The sequence below is a fragment of the Oncorhynchus clarkii genome, unplaced genomic scaffold, assembly GCF_045791955.1.
Source record: "Oncorhynchus clarkii lewisi isolate Uvic-CL-2024 unplaced genomic scaffold, UVic_Ocla_1.0 unplaced_contig_280_pilon_pilon, whole genome shotgun sequence".
In the NCBI taxonomy this organism is placed as follows: domain Eukaryota; kingdom Metazoa; phylum Chordata; class Actinopteri; order Salmoniformes; family Salmonidae; genus Oncorhynchus; species Oncorhynchus clarkii.
In genome coordinates, this window is record NW_027259450.1 from 8,298 (window position 1) to 31,119 (window position 22,822).

A 22,822-nucleotide genomic window follows, 5' to 3' on the forward strand; every position below is an offset into this window, starting at 1 on the left:
AATGGGAGAAACTCCCCAAATACAGGTGTGCCAAGCTTGTAGAATCAAACCCAAGAAGACTTGTGTCTGTAATCGCTGCCAAAGGTGCTTCAACAAAGTACTGAGTAAAAGGTCTGAATACTTATGGAAATGTAATATCTGTTGTTTGCTTTTTATAAATTAGCAAACATTTCTAAAAACCTGTTTTTGCTTTGCCGTTATGGGGTATTGTGTGTAGATTAATTAATTTTAGAATAAGGCTGTAAACAGAGAGTACACAGTGTCAGAATACCTGACCACTGTGACTGACCCAAACTTAAGGAAATCTTTGACTATGTACAGATTCAGTGAGCATAGCCTTGCTATTGAGAAAGGCCGCCGTAGGCAGACATGGCTCTCAAGAGAAAACAGGCTATGTGCTCACTGCCCACAAAATGAGGTGGAAACTGAGATGCACTTCCTAACCTCCTGTCCAACGTATGACCATATTAGACACACATATTGTATTTCCTTCAGATTACTCCTCTTCCTCTCTCCTCCTCCTCCTTCTCCATCCTCCTCCTCCTCCTTCTCCATCCTCCTCCATCCTCCTCCTCCTCTTCCTCCATCCTCCTCCTCCTCCTCCATCCTCCTCCTCCTCATCCTCCTCCTCCTCCTCCATCTTCCAGTTGTACATGTGTGGATTCACGTCACCATGGTTACCATTAGTCTAATCATCCTCACCACCTCTGCTTGTTGTGGGATGACTGGGGAGCGTGTGCCAAATGGCAGCCTGTCCTTTTCAAGACCAGAGTCCTATGGGGTGCCTCAAAAGTAATACATTTGGGACTAAGCCTGACTATTGTTTTAATCTACAGAGGTAAATGTGTTCTTAATAAACACCTGCCCGATGCCAAGTCACCCATCTCTGTTTGCATCCGAAATGTTTGTGCACTACCCAGGGGAATAGTACGTCATTTGGGACTCGTGCTATCCGGAGGAGCGATGTCACCGATATATCCATCTAACGCAGGGGTGTCAAACTCAAATACCCAGTGGGCCAAAATGTAAAACCTGAACAAAGTCACGGGCCAACATTGAACAAATTAACCTTTTAATATGGACCCAAACAAGTTTTGCTTTAACATTGAATATGGAACAAGCATCGCTTATTACCATACAATATATAATTTAATAGTGGAGACATGCAAAATCGAATTTCAAATGAAAAAACACATCAATGGCATTAATTTATTAAATAAATAACATTTAAATAAAAATTGTATGCCTCTTTTCTATTTGCAGCCTTCTGATTTAAATACCAAAATAAACTTTTTCCACTGGCTAATAATTTTACAAATAAAATGATAATAAATCAATCAACCATTCAAGCCCATGCCTTGTAGCAAGAAAAAGTGCATAAAGAAAACGTTAATTATTGCACACTGGTCTAATCTGATGTGCCCAAGCCAGATACCTGGCATCTCTTCTTGGATGCTAGTTCATCAATGTCTGGGCTCAAGCTCTGAGCTGAAGAAATCCTCAGTATTGAGCGAAGATGTTCATCAGTCAGACGTCTCCTGTGAGTTGTTTTGGTCATCTTCATCGAGGAGAAAAGTTGCTCGCATAGATGAGTGCTGCCGAACATGGAGAGCATCTGAGCAGCTTGGGTGCGGAGCTGAGGCATTGTGTCAGGGATGAACCGTGGAAACTGTGCGGCGCCCACAGCATCATACTTTGACTTCAGCGTGTCGTTGCACTGGAGTTCAATCATCTCCATTTGGATGTTGGTTGGTGCATTTTCCACATCAACTGCGAAGGGATTACTAAGCAGTTCAAACTTGCATTTCTGGGCATCGAAGTCGGCAAATCGCCGGCTAAACTCAGCGGCGAGAACACTGAGTTTTTCAGCAAACTGTGCGCATGAGAACACGGCGGTAGAGATCTGCGCTTTTATGGATTGGCAGCAGGGAAAATGGCAAGGGTTTCCTTGCAGCATCTGATTCTCCCACAGGCACAGTTTAGTTTTGAAGGCTCTCACTGCAGCGTACATGTCTGTGATGATGCGCCCCCGCCCCTGAAGCTGCAGGTTCAGCGCATCGAGATGGCTCGAGATGTCACAGAGAAAGGCCAGCTCACACAGGAACTTTTGCTCCCGGAGCTCTGCTGTATCCTTCCCTTTGGTTTCCAGGAATTGACATATTTCCTCACGCAGCTCGAAACATCTGTTCAGTACTTTTCCTCTGCTTAGCCATCTCACCTCTGTGTGATACGGCACGTCTGCGTATTCCGAACCACACTCCTCCAGAAAAGATTTAAACTGGCGGTGATTTAGACCTTTGGCTCTTATAAAGTTAACTACCTGTGTTACTGTGGTCATAACATGTTCCATCTTTAGGGCTTTGGCACACAGTGCTTCCTGATGTATGATGCAGTGGTAAACAGTTAGCTCACCTGCACAGTTCTCTTCCCGCATCTTCTCCCGAACCATGCCCACCAGTCCACTCTTTTTACCGCACATCGCTGGCGCACCATCTGTCGTTAATCCAACGAGTTTATCCCACGGCAGCTTTATTTCAGTTACACATTTGGAAAACTTCCTCAAAGATTTCCTTTCCTGTGGTTGTGCCATGCATTGATTTGAATCCTAATAGCTCCTCCGTAACACACAGATTTGAGTCCACTCCACGGATGAAGACTGACAGCTGAGCAGTATCAGATGCGTCGCAGCTCTCATCCACAGCGAGGGAGAACGCAACAAAATCTTTTCCCTTTTCCATCAGCTGGTCATACAGATTGGTGGCAAGATCACATGTGCGATCAGCTGCTGTGTTCCTGCTCAGGCTCACGTTTGAAAATGCTTGTTTTTTCTCTGGGCATACGAGGTCACAAACCTTCATCACGCACTTTTTCATGAACTCTCCCTCATTAAAGGGCCGGGCTGATTTTGCGATCTCTGCTGCCACTACATAACTAGCCTTTACAGCAGCCTCGCTTTGTGATGTGGCTTTTTTAAACATATTCTGTTGTGAAACCAAACTTCTTTTCATCTCCTCTACTTTCTGGCTCCTTTGAGTCATGTCCAGGTCCTTGTATTTGTCATGGTGTTTCGTTTCATAGTGTCGTCTAATGTTGTACTCCTTACTTACAGCCACGTTGACTCCACAAACAAGACAAACAGGTTTGTCTTTTACATATGTAAACAGATATTCTGCCTCCCACTTGTCCAGAAAGCTCCTGTTTTCTGCCTTTCTTTTCGCCATTTTTGGGAAGGGTTAGCTCGCTGACAGTTGTAGCGTCTATGTTGCTATGACTACTGTCACAGAGGAGAGAGCGTTTCTGGGTCCTGTCCTGATTGGCGCGCGAAAACAGCAGAGCATTATGGGATTCGTAGTATTAGTGGTGAATGCGCTGTATAATACCGGCGGGCCAGCTCTAGTAGTAATTTGGTATTGTCTCGCGGGCCAAATATAATTACCCCGCAGGCCAAATTTGGCCCACGGGCCAGAGTTTGACACCCATGATCTAACGAAAACGATGTCTCCTTCCTTCTGTTGGAGCTGTTGTCTTTCTCTGTGGGCGTCACTGGAACCAACCAAACGTGTCCTGTGTTTCAGCGACGGCTCACAGTACACAGCATCTACTAAAATCACAACACATTTACTGCATGCCGATGAACACTGACGTCCGATTGATCGCCGTACGTGAAAAACTTCCGTCATGTCCTCTCACGGGTGGCACGCACGCACGCACGCACGCACACACACACACACACACACACACACACACACACACACACACACACACACACACACACACACACGTTTTACATCCCTGCTCTCAAACGTCTTAAACCCGTCTGTCACACAATATCATGTGTTGTAACATGTCATTTAAGAACAATATAGGTACATATAGCACTAACGTCATGTACTGCAGTATATCACCCGTGTATAAACATATATTACTGCAGTATATCACCTGTGTATAAACATCATGTACTGCAGTATATCACCTGTGTATAAACATCATGTACTGCAGTCAATCACCCATGTATAAACATTATGTACTGCAGTATATCACCCGGTTATAACAGTATGTACTGCAGTATATCACCCATGTATAAACATATATTACTGCAGTATATCACCCATACATAAACATATATTACTGCAGTATATCACCCATGTATAACATTATGTACTGCAGTATATCACCCATGTATAAACATATATTACTGCAGTATATCACCCGTGTATAAACATTATGTACTACAGTATATCACCCATGTATAAACATAATGTACTGCAGTATATCACCCATGCATAAACATATATTACTGCAGTATATCACCCATGTATAAACATCATGTACTGCAGTATATCACCCATGTATAAACATCATGTACTGCAGTATATCACCCATGTATAAACATATATTACTGCAGTATATCATCTGTGTATAAACATATTGTACTGCAGTATATCACTCGTGTATAAACATCATGTACTGCAGTATATCACCCATGTATAAACATCATGTACTGCAGTATATCACCCATGTATAAACATCATGTACTGCAGTATATCACCCATGTATAAACATAATGTACAGCAGTATATCACCTGTGTATAAACATCATGTACAGCATTATATCACCTGTGTATAAACATAATGTACTGCAGTATATCACCTGTGTATAAACATAATGTACTGCAGTATATCACTTGTGTATAAACATCATGTACTGCAGTATATCACCCATGTATAAACATCATGTACAGCATCATATCACCTGTGTATAAACATCATGTACAGCAGTATATCACCTGTGTATAAACATCATGTACTGCAGTACATCACCTGTGTATAAACATAATGTACTGCAGTATTTACATCCATGAGACATCTACCTCTGGATACATCCACTAGACATCTACCTCGGGAGACATCCAGGACACATCTACCTCAGAAGACATCCAGGACACATCTACCTCAGGATACATCCAATATACATCTACCTCAGGAGACATCCAGGACACATCTACCTCAGGAGACATCCAGGACACATCTACCTCAGGAGACATCCAGGACACATCTACCTCGGGAGACATCCAGGACACATCTACCTCGGGAGACATCCAGGACACATCTACCTTGGGAGACATCCAGGACACATCTACCTCGGGATAGATCTCGGACACATCTACCTCAGGATACATCCAGGACACATCTACCTCGGGATACATCTACCTCAGGATACAACCAGGACACATCTACCTCAGGACACATCTACCTCAGGATACATCTACCTCAGGAGACATCCAGGACACATCTACCTCAGGATATATCCAGGACACATCTACCTCAGGAGACATCCAGGACACATCTACCTCAGGATACATCCAGGACACATCTACCTCAGGATACATCCAGGACACATCTACCTCAGGATACATCTACCTCAGGATACATCCAGGACACATCTACCTCAGGAGACATCCAGGAAACATCTACCTCAAGATACATCCAATATACATCTACCTAGGGAGACATCCAGGAGACATCTAACTCAGGATGCATCCAGGAGACATCTACCTCAGGATACATCCAGGAGACATCTACCTCGGGAGACATCCAGGACACATCAACCTCAGGAGACATCCAGGACACATCTACCTCGGGAGACATCCAGGAGACATCTACCTCGGGATACATCTCGGACACATCTACCTCAGGATACATCCAGGACACATCTACCTCGGGATACATCTCGGACACATCTACCTCAGGATACATCCAGGACACATCTTCCTCGGGATACATCTCGGACACATCTACCTCAGGATACATCCAGGACACATCTACCTCGGGATACATCTACCTCAGGATACATCCAGGACACATCTACCTCGGGATACATCCAGGACACATCTACCTCAGGATACATCTACCTCAGGATACATCCAGGACACATCTACCTCGGGATACATCTACCTCAGGATACATCTCGGATACATCTACCTCAGGATACATCCAGGACACATCTACCTCAGGATACATCTACCTCAGGATACATCCAGGACACATCTACCTCGGGATACATCCAGGACACATCTACCTCAGGATACATCTCGGATACATCTACCTCAGGATACATCCAGAACACATCTACCTCAGGATACATCTACCTCAGGATACATCCAGGACACATCTACCTCAGGACACATAACCTCAGGATACATCCAGGACACATCTACCTCAGGAGACATCCAGGACACATCTACCTTGGGAGACATCCAGGACACATCTACCTCGGGATACATCTACCTCAGGATACATCCAGGAGACATCTACCTCAGGATACATCCAAGATACATCTACCTCAGGAGACATCCAGGACACATCTACCTCGGGAGAGTCTTCTCACAAATACGTCTGTAGCATCCGAACGGTTTGGCCGACACATTAATATGACCCCTCTATGGAAAGGTGAGACTCTCATGGACAAGTCGGTTGTCATGCTCAAGCCTCACAAGACTAGTCTGAAAAATGAATAGATGGAAGTAGTTTGGTAACTATAAAAAAAAAGTGGTTAAATATGGGTCAAATATCACCCATGTATCACCCAGTATATCACCCATGTATAAACATCATGTACTGCAGTATATCACCCATGTATAAACATATATTACTGCAGTATATCATCTGTGTATAAACATATTGTACTGCAGTATATCACCCATGTATAAACATCATGTACTGCAGTAGATCACCCATGTATAAACATCATGTACTGCAGTATATCACCCATGTATAAACATCATGTACTGCAGTATATCACCCATGTATAAACATAATGTACAGCAGTATATCACCTGTGTATAAACATCATGTACAGCATTATATCACCTGTGTATAAACATCATGTACTGCAGTATATCACCTGTGTATAAACATAATGTACTGCAGTATATCACTCATGTATAAACATCATGTACTGCAGTATATCACCCATGTATAAACATCATGTACTGCAGTATATCACCCATGTATAAACATCATGTACTGCAGTATATCACCCATGTATAAACATAATGTACAGCAGTATATCACCTGTGTATAAACATCATGTACAGCATTATATCACCTGTGTATAAACATCATGTACTGCAGTATATCACCTGTGTATAAACATAATGTACTGCATTATATCACTCGTGTATAAACATCATGTACTGCAGTATATCACCCATGTATAAACATCATGTACAGCAGTATATCACCTGTGTATAAACATAATGTACAGCAGTATATCACCTGTGTATAAACATCATGTACTGCAGTACATCACCTGTGTATAAACATAATGTACTGCAGTATTTCACCTGTGTATAAACATCATGTACAGCAGTATATCACCTGTGTATAAACATCATGTACTGCAGTATTTCACCTGTGTATAAACATCATGTACTGCAGGACATCACCCGTGTATAAACATCATGTACAGTTCCTGTTGGACCCTGGGAAGTAGCAGGTTGTACAGTATGAACCACTGAACCCCTCCACAGTAAGACATCACAGAGCTGTTTGTGTTTGTGTGTGTGTGTGTGTGTGCAGTAAGGCATCACAGAGCCTACCTAGAGGGTGAGCACTGCATGGCTGACCTCAGTATATGGTCTCTCTGCAACGTTCTGAGAGGATCTCTGATGGAGTCTAACCTAGTGGACTGAAAGAAGACATCTCGGAGACATTTAACTCAGGATACATCCAGGAGACATTTACCTCAGGATACATCCAAGATACATCTACCTCGGGAGACAACCAGGACACATCTACCTCAGGAGACATCCAGGAGACATCTAACTCAGGATACATCCAGGAGACATTTACCTCAGGATACATCCAGGAGACATCTACCTCGGGAGACAACCAGGACACATCTACCTCGGGAGACATCTAGGACACATCTACCTCAGGAGACATCCAGGAAACATCTACCTCAAGATACATCCAGGAGACATTTACCTCAGGATACATCTACCTCAGGAGACATCCAGGACACATCTACCTCAGGATACATCCACTATACATCTACCTCAGGAGACATCCAGGACACATCTACCTCAGGATACATCCAGGACACATCTACCTCGGGATACATCTCGGACACATCTACCTCAGGATACATCCAGGACACATCTACCTCGGGATACATCTCGGACACATCTACCTCAGGATACATCCAGGACACATCTACCTCGGGATACATCTCGGACACATCTACCTCAGGATACATCCAGGACACATCTACCTCGGGATACATCTACCTCAGGATACATCCAGGACACATCTACCTCGGGATACATCCAGGACACATCTACCTCAGGATACATCTACCTCAGGATACATCCAGGACACATCTACCTCGGGATACATCTACCTCAGGATACATCTCGGATACATCTATCTCAGGATACATCCAGGACACATCTACCTCAGGATACATCTACCTCAGGATACATCCAGGACACATCTACCTCGGGATATATCCAGGACACATCTACCTCAGGATACATCTCGGATACATCTACCTCAGGATACATCCAGGACACATCTACCTCAGGATACATCTACCTCAGGATACATCCAGGACACATCTACCTCAGGACACATCTACCTCAGGATACATCCAGGACACATCTACCTCAGGAGACATCCAGGACACATCTACCTTGGGAGACATCCAGGACACATCTACCTCAGGATACATCTACCTCAGGATACATCTACCTCAGGATACATCTACCTCAGGATACATCTACCTCAGGATACATCTACCTCAGGATACATCTACCTCAGGATACATCTACCTCAGGATACATCCAGGAGACATCTACCTCAGGATACATCCAGGAGACATCTACCTCAGGATACATCCAAGATACATCTACCTCAGGAGACATCCAGGACACATCTACCTCGGGAGAGTCTTCTCACAAATACGTCTGTAGCATCCGAACGGTTTGGCCGACACATTAATATGACCCCTCTATGGAAAGGTGAGACTCTCATGGACAAGTCGGTTGTCATGCTCAAGCCTCACAAGACTAGTCTGAAAAATGAATAGATGGAAGTAGTTTGGTAACTATAAAAAAAAAGTGGTTAAATATGGGTCAAAAAAATATACATAATTTCCTTATTTTTCCTATATATCTCAGATGTAGGACAGACCCTTTAAAACAAACTTTTTATTGCATTTCATTTTTGATTGTCTGTTTTCCAAGTACGAATCTGTTATTTATTACATTCTATGGGCTAATAGCAGTAAGGTCAAATTCAATATTTCATTAAATAATTGTTTAATATTCATATTCATCTCTAGCACCACTCCAACATCAACATATGTAAAAATGTCACGCTTCCTATGTTTTGTAGTATAAAGGATAGAGGAAGATGTGTTTCCAATGACGTCATCAGCGTGCGCCGCGATTTTAACCAATTGTCAGGAGGCATTGCCCACTAATTGGTCGATGACGTCATTGTAAACACTTCTCTTCCTCTATCTGTTTTACCTACAAAACATAGGAACACACCATTTTCACACCTGTTGATGTTGGAGTGATGCTGGAGACGATGAACATGAAATGTCCCTTTAAGGATTAAGTGTTGTAATAGGATATTATGGGCTTTTTAATAAGGGCCTGCATCCCAAATAGCACCCTATACCCTATGTAGTGCACCATTGTATTTTTTTTATACCAGGGCTATGGACAAAAGTAGTGCACTAGGAAAAAATAGGGATCCATTTTAGGACGGAGCCTAGTACCTAGTATGTGGGGAGCAACAGTCTGATTCTATGACGTATTCCATTTAATGTAATCTTGGTCAGGAAAAGGCTGTTATTGTTTAACCAGCATGACCCCATTATTATTAGACCCGTTTCATGCCTGTAGGCCTAAGTAAGTTAGTAAGAGAGCTGTTCGGCAGCGTTCTACACTACACACTACAGACAGCAGAACAAAAAGGGTTATATGGGGTTAAGTGGTTTCTTGGAGGCTACTCTGAGGTGGGTTAGAGTTTGTCTGTTTTCGTTTGCTGCTCGAGTGATATTTGGGCACAAGTGCTCTCTTAGGATTGGGCACACTGCTGAACACTCTTGTTAGTTCCAGTGAGTTGTTTCTTCCTGCTTGGATTCAGGAAACAGGCCGTGCAATCCAGATGACCATCCAACCAACAGGTTCTCCTCTCCGAGTCTCCGATAGTGAAGGAGAGAGTGCTAGATGGAGCTTAACCAAGGACGAAGAGAGAGAACAGTTTTATTCCAGGACATTTAGTTACAGGTACACAGTGTTTGAGTGTTTCTCCTCCAAAGTGTTGCTCTATTTGACTACATAATGCACCTGCTCTGAGGGAAATGATTCCATGAAAAACCTGTTTCACAGCAATTGTGTAACATGTAGTGTTTCTCCTCTCCTTTTTTAAATGAATGCATAACGTCACTTTTTTTCTCATCTTTTATTCATTGAGTGTAAATGTTTTCTTCTGTTGCCGTGCAGAAGTTTTACCTGAAACGTCTGGGAGCACGACGATTACTCTGGTGGCAACTATCGCCTTCTCAACCACACTGGCAGCTTCCATCTCCACGCCTGCCTCTGACAGAGTGAAGCACAACAAGACAAAGTATTATCATGTTTCATTAGTGCCTGGATGGATTCATGTTTGTTAGTAGACTGTGATGCCAGGTTGCTTTTTTGGAATAGCTGTGTATTGTAGAATGGCTGAATGTTCTGGAATCACAGGCTGTTCAAGAATGTCTGGCTGTTTGTAGAATGTCGGAATGTTCTAGAATGTCTGGATGTTGTAGAATATCTGGGTGTTCTAGAATGTCTGGGTGTTTTGAATGTCGGGATGATCTAGAATGTTTGGGTGTTCAAGAATGTCTTGATGTTCTAGAATGTCTGGATGTTCTAGAATGTCTGGGTGTTCTAGAATGTCTGTGTGTTGTAGAATGCCTGGATGTTCTAGAATGTTTGGGTGTTCTAGAATGTATGGGTCATCTAAAATGTCTTTGTTCTAGAATATCTGGGTAATCTAGAATGCCTGGGTGTTCTGTCTAGAATGTCTGAGTCTTTTAGAATGTATGGGTGTTCTATCTAGAATATCTGGGTGTTCTATCTAGAATGTCTGGTTGTTCTATCTAAAATGTCTGAGTGTTCTATCTAGAATATCTGGGTGTTCTATCTAGAATGTCTGGTTGTTCTATCTAGAATGTCTGGGTGTTCTTTGTAGAATGTCTGGGTGTTCTATCTAGAATGTCTGGGTGTTCTATCTAGAATATCTGGGTGTTCTATCTAGAATGTCTGGGTGTTCTTTATAGAATATCTGAATCTTCTAGAATGTCTGGATATTCTGGAACGGCACAATTTTGTAACAAATGAATTTAATACAATAGTTAGTTGTTCAGTTTGTTCAGTTAAAATAAATACATGAACTTCTAATGGCGGACTAGACCATGATGTTGAGCGAGAGTTATCTTCAAACCCCCCAAAATTCTGTTGTTGTAACGATGATGTAATTATATTAGATAATAGCCTTCAGAAAGACTTTTAAGTTAAACCAAGAGTCACTTAACTGAAACAGCAGTTAATAACAAGCTGTTGTGAATATTTGTTTCTTTGCCATGTTTCTGATTGGGGTCAATAATTTGCTCGTTTAAACATTTCTAAAACCTTTCATCAGGCAGATGCTTTAGACGATTTTACTTAATTAATGAATGAATCCTGCCAACTATAGAACTGTCAACCAATGAACCGCCACTAATTAGATGCTGATTAAAACAGTTTGGACAGAGTCATGCCTGTAGAAACAGTAGATACTGTATATGCAGCATCCATCCCATGGGCCTCCAAACTTCAGTGTGCGTGTGTGTGTGTGCGTGTGTGTTTGTGTGTGTGTGTGTGTGTGTGTGTGTGTGTGTGTGTGTGTGTGTGTGTGTGTGTGTGTGTGTGTGTGTGTGTGTGTGTGAGTGCGTGCGTACGTGTTATGTATGTGTGTGTGTGTGTGTGGACCTCTAAACGTTAGTTTCTCAGCCAGTCCAGTCCAGTCACCCTCAGAGAGACTCCATTATGTTCTCAGCAGAGTATTGATCCTGTGTGAAGCGTACTGTATCAATACACAACCAGGACATCAGGATGATCTGGAGAGAAATGTCCTCACGGGCCCTTTAAACAGGTCAAAGGATGCATCTTGGTCCCAATTGGCACCCTATTCCCTATGTAGTGCTCTCATTTTAACCAGGGCTCATAGGGTTCTGGTTCAAAGTAGTGCGCTACGTAGGTAATAGGATGCTGCTTGGGACACAACCATACAGTAGCAACGCTACAGCAAACCGCAACCACACAGGACTGACTTAGTCAATGATCTCTGACAGTTATGCAGATGAGGTAGGTGTTGACGATGTAGCTGACCTATCACAGGATGCAGTGGTTCAGAGTCAGGAGGAGGGAGAGGTAGAGGAGGGAGAGGTAGAGGAGGAGAGGTAGAGGAGGAGAGGGGAGAGGGGGAGAGGTAGAGGGGAGAGGAGAGGGGAGAGGTAGAGGAGGAGAGGATGAGAGGTAGAGGAGGAGAGGGGAGAGGTGGAGGAGAGGGGAGAGGTAGAGGAGAGGGGAGAGGTAGAGGAGAGGGGAGAGGAGGAGAGGTAGAGGGGAGAGGTAGAGGAGGAGAGGGGAGAGGGGGAGAGGGGGAGAGGGGAGAGGTAGAGGAGGAGAGGGGAGAGGTAGAGGTGGAGAGGGGAGAGGGGAGAGGAGGAGAGGGTAGAGGAGGAGAGGTAGAGGGGAGAGGAGGAGAGGGGAGAGGTAGAGGAGGAGAGGGGAGAGGTGGAGGAGAGGGGAGAGGTAGAGGTAGAGGAGAGGGGAGAGAGAGGGGAGAGGAGGAGAGGTAGAGGGGAGAGGTAGAGGAGGAGAGGGGGAGAGGAGGAGAGGGGAGAGGTAGAGGAGGAGAGGGGAGAGGTAGAGGTGGAGAGGGGAGAGGGGAGAGGAGGAGAGGTAGAGGAGGAGAGGTAGAGGAGGAGAGGGGAGAGGTAGAGGAGAGGTAGCGGAGGAGATGGGACAGGTAGAGGAGGAGAGGGGAGAGGTAGAGGAGAGGTAGGGGAGAGGTAGAGGAGAGGGGTGTTCTACTTACTTACTTTAGTGTCCTACTGAAAGGTGAATTTGTCTCCCAGTGTCTTTTGGAAAGCATACTGGATGGAACAGGTTTTCCTCTAGGATTTTGCCTGTGCTTAGCTCCAATCCGTTTCTGTTTTGTCCTGAAAAACGCCCCAGTACTTAACGATTACAAGCACACCCATAACATGATGCAGCCACCACTATGCTTGAAAATATGAGTGGTACTCTCAGTAATGTGTTGTGTTGGATTTTCCCCAAACATAACACTTTGTATTCAGGACAAAAAGTGAATTGCTTTGGATTTTGTTTTGCAGTGTTACTTTAGTGCCTTTTTGCAAACAGGATGCATGTTTTGGAATATTTGTATTCTGTACAGGCTTCCTCCTTTTCACTCTGTCATTAAGGTTAGTATTGTGGAGTAACTACAATGTTGTTGATCCATCCTCAGTTTTCTCCTATCACAGCCATTAAACTCTGTAACTGTTTTAAAGTCACCATTGACCGCATGGTGAAATCCCTGAGCGGTTTCCTTCCTCTCCGGTAACTGAGTTAGGATGGACGCCTGTATGTTTGTAGTGACTGGGTGTATTGATACACCATCCAAAGTGTAATTAATAACTTCACCATGCTCAAAGGGATGTTCAATGTCTACTTTAAAAAAGATGTATCATCTTTTGCGAGGTATTGGAAAACCTTCCTGGTCTTTGTTGTTGAATCTGTTTGAAAATGTGAAGGGGGTGTGAGTACCTCCTGAAACCACAGTGTATAATATATATATATATATATATATGTATATATATATATATATATATATATATATATATATACAGTGCCTTGCGAAAGTATTCGGCCCCCTTGAACTTTGCGACCTTTTGCCACATTTCAGGCTTCAAACATAAAGATATAAAACTGTATTTTTTTGTGAAGAATCAACAACAAGTGGGACACAATCATGAAGTGGAACGACATTTATTGGATATTTCAAACTTTTTTAACAAATCAAAAACTGAAAAATTGGGCGTGCAAAATTATTCAGCCCCTTTACTTTCAGTGCAGCAAACTCTCTCCAGAAGTTCAGTGAGGATCTCTGAATGATCCAATGTTGACCTAAATGACTAATGATGATAAATACAATCCACCTGTGTGTAATCAAGTCTCCGTATAAATGCACCTGCACTGTGATAGTCTCAGAGGTCCGTTAAAAGCGCAGAGAGCATCATGAAGAACAAGGAACACACCAGGCAGGTCCGAGATACAGTTGTGAAGAAGTTGAAAGCCGGATTTGGATACCAAAATATTTCCCAAGCTTTAAACATCCCAAGGAGCACTGTGCAAGCGATAATATTGAAATGGAAGGAGTATCAGACCACTGCAAATCTACCAAGACCTGGCCGTCCCTCTAAACTTTCAGTTCATACAAGGAGAAGACTGATCAGAGATGCAGCCAAGAGGCCCATGATCACTCTGGATGAACTGCAGAGATCTACAGCTGAGGTGGGAGACTCTGTCCATAGGACAACAATCAGTCGTATATTGCACAAATCTGGCCTTTATGGAAGAGTGGCAAGAAGAAAGCCATTTCTTAACGATATCCATAAAAAGTGTTGTTTAAAGTTTGCCACAAGCCACCTGGGAGACACACCAAACATGTGGAAGAATGTGCTCTGGTCAGATGAAACCAAAATTTAACTTTTTGGCAACAATGCAAAACGTTATGTTTGGCGTAAAAGCAACACAGCTGAACACACCATCCCCACTGTCAAACATGGTGGGGGCAGCATCATGGTTTGGGCCTGCTTTTCTTCAGCAGGGACAGGGAAGATGGTTAAAATTGATGGGAAGATGGATGGAGCCAAATACAGGACCATTCTGGAAGAAAACCTGATGGAGTCTGCAAAAGACCTGAGACTGGGACGGAGATGTGTCTTCCAACAAGACATTGATCCAAAACATAAACCAAAATCTACAATGGAATGGTTCAAAAATAAACATATCCAGGTGTTAGAATGGCCAAGTCAAAGTCCAGACCTGAATCCAATCGAGAATCTGTGGAAAGAACTGAAAACTGCTGTTCACAAATGCTCTCCATCCAACCTCACTGAGCTCGAGCTGTTTTGCAAAGAGGAATGGGAAAAAATGTCAGTCTCTCGATGTGCAAAACTGATAGAGACATACCCCAAGCGACTTACAGCTGTAATCGCAGCAAAAGGTGGCGCTACAAAGTATTAACTTAAGGGGGCTGAATAATTTTGCACGCCCAATTTTTCCGTTTTTGATTTGTTAAAAAAGTTTGAAATATCCAATAAATGTCGTTCCACTTCATGATTGTGTCCCACTTGTTGTTGATTCTTCACAAAAAAATACAGTTTTATATCTTTATGTTTGAAGCCTGAAATGTGGCAAAAGGTCGCAAAGTTCAAGGGGGCCGAATACTTTCGCAAGGCACTGTATATATATATAAAGTGAGGGAAAAAAGTATTTGATCCCCTGCTGATTTTGTACGTTTGCCCACTGACAAAGAAATGACCAGTCTATAATTTTAATGGGTTTATTTGAACAGTGAGAGACAGAATAACAACAACATAATCCAGGAAAACACATGTCAAAAATGTTGTCAATTAATTTGCATTTTAATGAGGGAAATAATTATTTGACCCCCTCTCAATCAGAAAGATTTCTGGCTCCCAGGTGTCTTTTATACAGGTAACGAGCTGAAATTAGGAGCACACTCTTAAAGGGAGTGCTCCTTTTCTCAGTTTGTTACCTGTATAAAAGACACCTGTCCACAGAAGCAATCAATCAATCAGATTCCAAACTCTCCACCATGGCCAAGACCAAAGAGCTCCCCAAGGATGTCAGGGACAAGATTGTAGACCTACACAAGGCTGGAATGGTCTACGAGACCATCGCCAAGCAGCTTGGTGAGGTGACAACAGTTGGTGAGATTATTTGCAAATGGAAGAAACACAAAATAACTGTCAATCTCCCTCGGCCTGGGGCTCCATGCAAGATCTCTCCTCGTGGAGTTGCAATGATCATGATTACGGTGAGGAATCAGCCCAGAACTACACAGGAGGATCTTGTCAATAATCTCAAGGCAGCTGGGGCCATAGTCACCAAGAAATCAATTGGTAACACACTATGCCGTGAAGAACTGAAACCCTGCAGCGCCCGCAAGGTCCCCCTGCTCAAGAAAGCACATATACATGCCCGTCTGAAGTTTGCCAATGAACATCTGAATGATTCAGAGGACAACTGGGTGAAAGTGTTGCGGTCAGATGAGACCAAAATGGAGCTCTTTGGCATCAACTCAACTCGCCGTGTTTGGAGAAGGAGGAATGCTGCCTATGACCCCAAGAACACCATCCCCACCGTCAAACATGGAGGTGGAAACATTATGCTTTGGGGGTGTTTTTCTGCTAAGGGGACAGGACAACTTCACTGCATCAAAGGGACGATGGACAGGGCCATGTACCGTCAAATCTTAGGTGAGAACCTCCTTCCCTCAGCCAGGGCATTGAAAATGGGTCGTGGATGGGTATTCCAGCATGACAATGACCCAAAACACACGGCCAAGGCAACAAAGGAGTGGCTCAAGAAGAAGCACATTAAGGTCCTGGAGTCGCCTAGCCAGTCTCCAGACCGTAATCCCATAGAAGGTTTGAGTTGCCAAACGTCAGCCTCAAAACCTGAATGACTTGGAGAAGATCTGCAAAGAGGAGTGGGACAAAATCCCTCCTGAGACGTGTGCAAACCTGATGACCAACTACAAGAAACGTCTGACCTCTGTGATTGCCAACAAGGGTTTTGCCACCAAGTACTAAGTCATGTTTTACAGAGGGGTCAAATACTTATTCCCCTCATTAAAATGCAAATCAATTGATAACATTTTAGACATGCCTTTTTCTGGATTTTTTGTTGTTGTTTTTCTGTCTTTCTGTCACGCCCTGACCATAGTTATCTTTGTTTTCTTTATTATTTTGGTTAGGTCAGGGTGTGACGAGGGTGGTGTGTTGTGTTTTCCTGTCTAGGGTTTTTGTCCTGTCTAGAATTATTGTATGTTAATGGAGTTGTTCACTAGTCTAGGTGTTTTGTATGTCTATGGTTGCCTAGATTGGTTCCCAATCAGAGGCAACTGTTTATCGTTGTCTCTGTGTCACGGTCGTCCTCCTCTTCATCTGAAGAGGAGAGGCGAGAAGGATCAGAGGACCAATATGCGGCGTGGTAAGTGTCCATGGTAAAATCTTTAATAAAGAAAGACTGAACACTATACAAACGAGTAACAAAAACAATAAACCAAATTCGACCGTGAAGCTACAAAATGACACCTGTGCTGACACAAGCCACTAACATAGACAATCACCCACAAACAAACAGTGCAACCCAGGCTACCTAAGTATGATTCTCAATCAGAGACAACTAATGACACCTGCCTCTGATTGAGAACCATACTAGGCCGAAACATAAAAATACCCCAAAACATAGAAAAACAAACATAGACTGCCCACCCAAATCACGCCCTGACCAAACTAAATAAATACAAAAACAAAGGAAATAAAGGTCAGAACGTGACACTCTGATTGGGAACCATATTCAGGCAGCCATATTCCTTGGGTAATTCGTGGGGGATTGTCTATGTATTAGTTGCCTGTGTCTGCATTTTTTTCTATAAAAGCTTCACGGTCGGTTTTTTGTTTGTTTTTTGTATAGTTCGTTCAGTGTTCTTCCTTCATTAAAGAAGATGCGTTCAAATCACGCTGCGCCTCATCGCTATAACGAACGTGACACTCTCACTATTCAAATAAACCCATTAAAATTACAGACGGATCATGTCTTTGTCAGTGGGCAAACGTACAAAATCAGCAGGGGATCAAATACTATTTTCTCTCACTGTATGTGAGGGGAAAACTCACACCACCTTCACTGAAATACTTTTTTCTCTCATATTATATCATATCATTTAGGAGGGGAGGGGTGGAAAAGAAGGGGGGGCAGGGGGGGAGACAAGTGAGGTGATGTATATTTAAAGTGAAGGTGGTGTGAGTTTATCAGTACAGCCTGGGTGTTTATATTGAGAGGAGGAGGTGAGGAGGAGGAGGGAGAGGAGAGGTGCTGGTCGGTGGGGTGAGGTGGTGTGAGTTTATCCGTACAGCCTGGGTGTTTATATTGAGAGGAGGAGGGAGAGGTAGAGGAGGAGAGGGGAAAGATACAGGCCGGTGAGGTGGTGTGAGTTTTCAGTACAGCCTGGCTGTTTATATTGTGAGGAGAAGGTGAGGAGGAGGGAGAGGTACAGGGTAGAGGGAGGTAGAGGGAGGTAGAGGAGGTAGAGGGAGGGAGAGGTAGAGGTGCTGGTCGGTGAGGTGAGGTGGTGTTTATTTAAAGTGAACCTATAGGATAGGTAGTAGTGGTGGTAGCAGCTGGCCTCTTGCCACATTTCAAATCGACCTCCAACTCTAGGAGAAGGTCACGGGCTGAGCTGCAGCTGAGCAGCAGAGAAGGTGTTTAAAACAATCTCCACAATTTGTTGGACTGAGGCTTGTGCTGAGGCTGTGTGTCAAACACCACCCTATTCCCTTTTCAATGACCTACTTTTAACCAGGGCCCATGAGGCTCTGGTCACGAGTGGTGCACTATATAGGGAATAGGGTGCCACTTGGGACTGGCCTTGATAATCTCCCAGGCTTTAATGGATGACAGATCTGTTTACCAAGTGGGTTCACCTCTCATTGGCCAATAGATTTTCCTCCTAACATAATAATACAACTGGAATTGGTTTTTTGATCAATGACATCACTGGTTGTATTTAATAAGCAGGACAACCTTGAGTCTGGAGATGCAGGCAACGTGTGTGTGTGAGGAGGCTGGTGAGAGGAGCTCTAGGAGGGAAGGGCTTGTTGTAATGTCTGGAATGGAATCTATGGATCGGTATCATGACACAGCTAACGTATGGAAACCACACGTTTGACTCCGTTCCATTTATTCCATTTCAGCCATTACAACGAGCCTTTCCCTCCTATAGCGCCTCACACCAGCCTCTTGTGAATGAGAGAGAGCACCCTTACATCTACCTGGGACCGTGTTACAGTGTAGTAGTAGTCAAACCCAGGGATGATACATGGAAACAGCTGGATGCAGCAGGAATGGAGTTGAACAGAGTTCTAGAGTTATATCTGCAGAGAGACTGTGTTCCGTGGACTGTAGTTGAACAGAGTTCTAGAGTTATATCTGCAGAGAGACTGTGTTCCGTGGACTGTAGTTGAACAGAGTTATAGAGTTATATCTGCAGAGAGACTGTGTTCCGTGGACTGTAGTTGAACAGAGTTCTAGAGTTATATTTGCAGAGAGACTGTGTTCCGTGGACTGTAGTTGAACAGAGTTACATCTGCAGAGAGACTGTGTTCCATGGACTGTAGTTGAACAGAGTTATAGAGTTATATCTGCAGAGAGACTGTGTTCCGTGGACTGTAGTTGAACAGAGTTATATCTGCAGAATGACTGTGTTCCGTGGACTGTAGTTGAACAGAGTTCTAGAGTTATATCTGCAGAGAGACTGTGTTCCGTGGACTGTAGTTGAACAGAGTTATAGAGTTATATCTGCAGAGAGACTGTGTTCCATGGACTGTAGTTGAACAGTTATAGAGTTACAGTGCCTTGCGAAAGTATTCGGCCCCCTTGAACTTTGCGACCTTTTGCCACATTTCAGGCTTCAAACATAAAGATATAAAACTGTATTTTTTTGTGAAGAATCAACAACAAGTGGGACACAATCATGAAGTGGAACGACATTTATTGGATATTTCAAACTTTTTTAACAAATCAAAAACTGAAAAATTGGGCGTGCAAAATTATTCAGCCCCCTTAAGTTAATACTTTATAGCGCCACCTTTTGCTGTGATTACAGCTGTAAGTCGCTTGGGGTATGTCTCTATCAGTTTTGCACATCGAGAGACTGACATTTTTTCCCATTCCTCCTTGCAAAACAGCTCGAGCTCAGTGAGGTTGGATGGAGAGCATTTGTGAACAGCAGTTTTCAGTTCTTTCCACAGATTCTCGATTGGATTCAGGTCTGGACTTTGACTTGGCCATTCTAACACCTGGATATGTTTTTTTTTGAACCATTCCATTGTAGATTTTGCTTTATGTTTTGGATCATTGTCTTGTTGGAAGACAAATCTCCGTCCCAGTCTCAGGTCTTTTGCAGACTCCATCAGGTTTTCTTCCAGAATGGTCCTGTATTTGGCTCCATCCATCTTCCCATCAATTTTAACCATCTTCCCTGTCCCTGCTGAAGAAAAGCAGGCCCAAACCATGATGCTGCCACCACCATGTTTGACAGTGGGGATGGTGTGTTCAGCTGTGTTGCTTTTACGCCAAACATAACGTTTTGTATTGTTGCAAAAAAGTTCAATTTTGGTTTCATCTGACCAGAGCACCTTCTTCCACATGTTTGGTGTGTCTCCCAGGTGGCTTGTGGCAAACTTTAAACTACACTTTTTATGGATATCTTTAAGAAATGGCTTTCTTCTTGCCACTCTTCCATAAAGGCCAGATTTGTGCAATATACGACTGATTGTTGTCCTATGGACAGAGTCTGCCACCTCAGCTGTAGATCTCTGCAGTTCATCCAGAGTGATCATGGGCCTCTTGGCTGCATCTCTGATCATTCTTCTCCTTGTATGAGCTGAAAGTTTAGAGGGACGGCCAGGTCTTGGTAGATTTGCAGTGGTCTGATACTCCTTCCATTTCAATATTATCGCTTGCACAGTGCTCCTTGGGATGTTTAAAGCTTGGGAAATATTTTTGTATCCAAATCCGGCTTTAAACTTCTTCACAACAGTATCTCGGACCTGCCTGGTGTGTTCCTTGTTCTTCATGATGCTCTCTGCGCTTTTAACGGACCTCTGAGACTATCACAGTGCAGGTGCATTTATACGGAGACTTGATTACACACAGGTGGATTGTATTTATCATCATTAGTCAATTAGGTCAACATTGGATCATTCAGAGATCCTCACTGAACTTCTGGAGAGAGTTTGCTGCACTGAAAGTAAAGGGGCTGAATAATTTTGCACGCCCAATTTTTCAGTTTTTGATTTGTTAAAAAAGTTTGAAATATCCAATAAATGTCGTTCCACTTCATGATTGTGTCCCACTTGTTGTTGATTCTTCACAAAAAAATACAGTTTTATATCTTTATGTTTGAAGCCTGAAATGTGGCAAAAGGTCGCAAAGTTCAAGGGGGCCGAATACTTTCGCAAGGCACTGTATATCTGCAGAGAAACTGTATCTGCAGAGAGATTGTGTTCCATGGACTGTGAGAATCTCTGTAATCGTACCACAGCCTGGGAACAGGAAGAGAAGTGGCCAAGTCTATGACGAGTCTCAAATGACCCCCTATTCCCTATATAGTGCACTACTTTTGACCAGAGGTTTATGGGACGTAGGGTTCATTTGGGACGCAGGCTCCCGGGGGGGCAGGGAAGAGAAGAGGGACACTAGACTCAGTACTACAAATGATAGGAGGGTTATTGCTGTTGGTCCCTCTGGTCCGTTTTTGGGGGTGGTCACACACTCTCACACACACACACACACACACACACACACACACACACACACACACACACACACACACACACACACACACACACACACACACACTGGGGGTCAGTAATGGTTGAATAGATGGGAGTAGACAAGGCCTGGGACTCAACCAGCCTCAAAGCAACTCTCCGGCTTGCATCCCAAATTGTACCCTATTCCCTTCAAAGTGCACTACTTTTGACCAAGGCCTATAGGGATCCGGTCAAAAAGTAGTGCACTTTGCAGGGAATAGGGTGCCAATTGGGGATGCAGTATCTCCAGTCTGGATGTTGATATATCCAGTCTGGATGTTAGACTCAGATAAACACTGTGGTCACTGCTGTTAGGGCTGCTAATGTAGGGCGGCCCAAACCCCGAAGCCCCCGAAGTGACTTTTATCAAAACAGTTTATTGTCTTCTCAGGAATTCAGCCTCCTCTGCGTTGCTCTCCAACGCCAATTCTCTGGGGAGCAGAGTTTCTGCTGTGATGACTTCCTGTACGTCTGATATCTGATTGGTGGTTAACTTTACGGTAATGCTATTGGTCAACAACTCAGATGTAATAAAGGAGTGTCGGAGTCATCGTCCCGTTCTCTTTGTCCCTAACCTTTTCTCTCTCTGATCCTGTCTAGAATAATGCCCTGTAAAACGCACGTATACAGTATACGCACACCTAAATACACCTGCACATTAACACACATCAACACACTACCAGTATATTATAATATCAGCACATTATACTACATACTACCAGTACATTATACTACATACTACCAGTACATTATACTACATACTACCAGTACATTATACTACATACTACCAGTACATTATACTACATACTACCAGTACATTATACTACATACTACCAGTACATTATACTACATACTACCAGTACATTATACTACATACTACCAGTACATTATACTACATACTACCAGTACATTATACTACATACTACCAGTACATTATTCTACCAGTACATTATACTACATACTACCAGTACATTACACTACATACTACCAGTACATTATACTACCAGTACATTATACTACATACTACCAGTACATTACACTACATACTACCAGTACATTATACTACATACTACCAGTACATTA

The 22,822-nt window shown here is 43.3% G+C and overlaps 1 long non-coding RNA gene across 1 annotated transcript; it reads left to right on the top strand.

Annotated features, from left to right (window-relative positions):
* The first annotated feature begins 9,925 nt into the window (after positions 1 to 9,925).
* Positions 9,926 to 11,812, top strand: LOC139400209 (uncharacterized). Its single transcript, XR_011632460.1, has 2 exons — positions 9,926 to 10,304; positions 10,521 to 11,812. It is a non-coding gene; the product is annotated as an uncharacterized lncRNA (long non-coding RNA).
* The last annotated feature ends 11,010 nt before the right edge of the window (positions 11,813 to 22,822 follow it).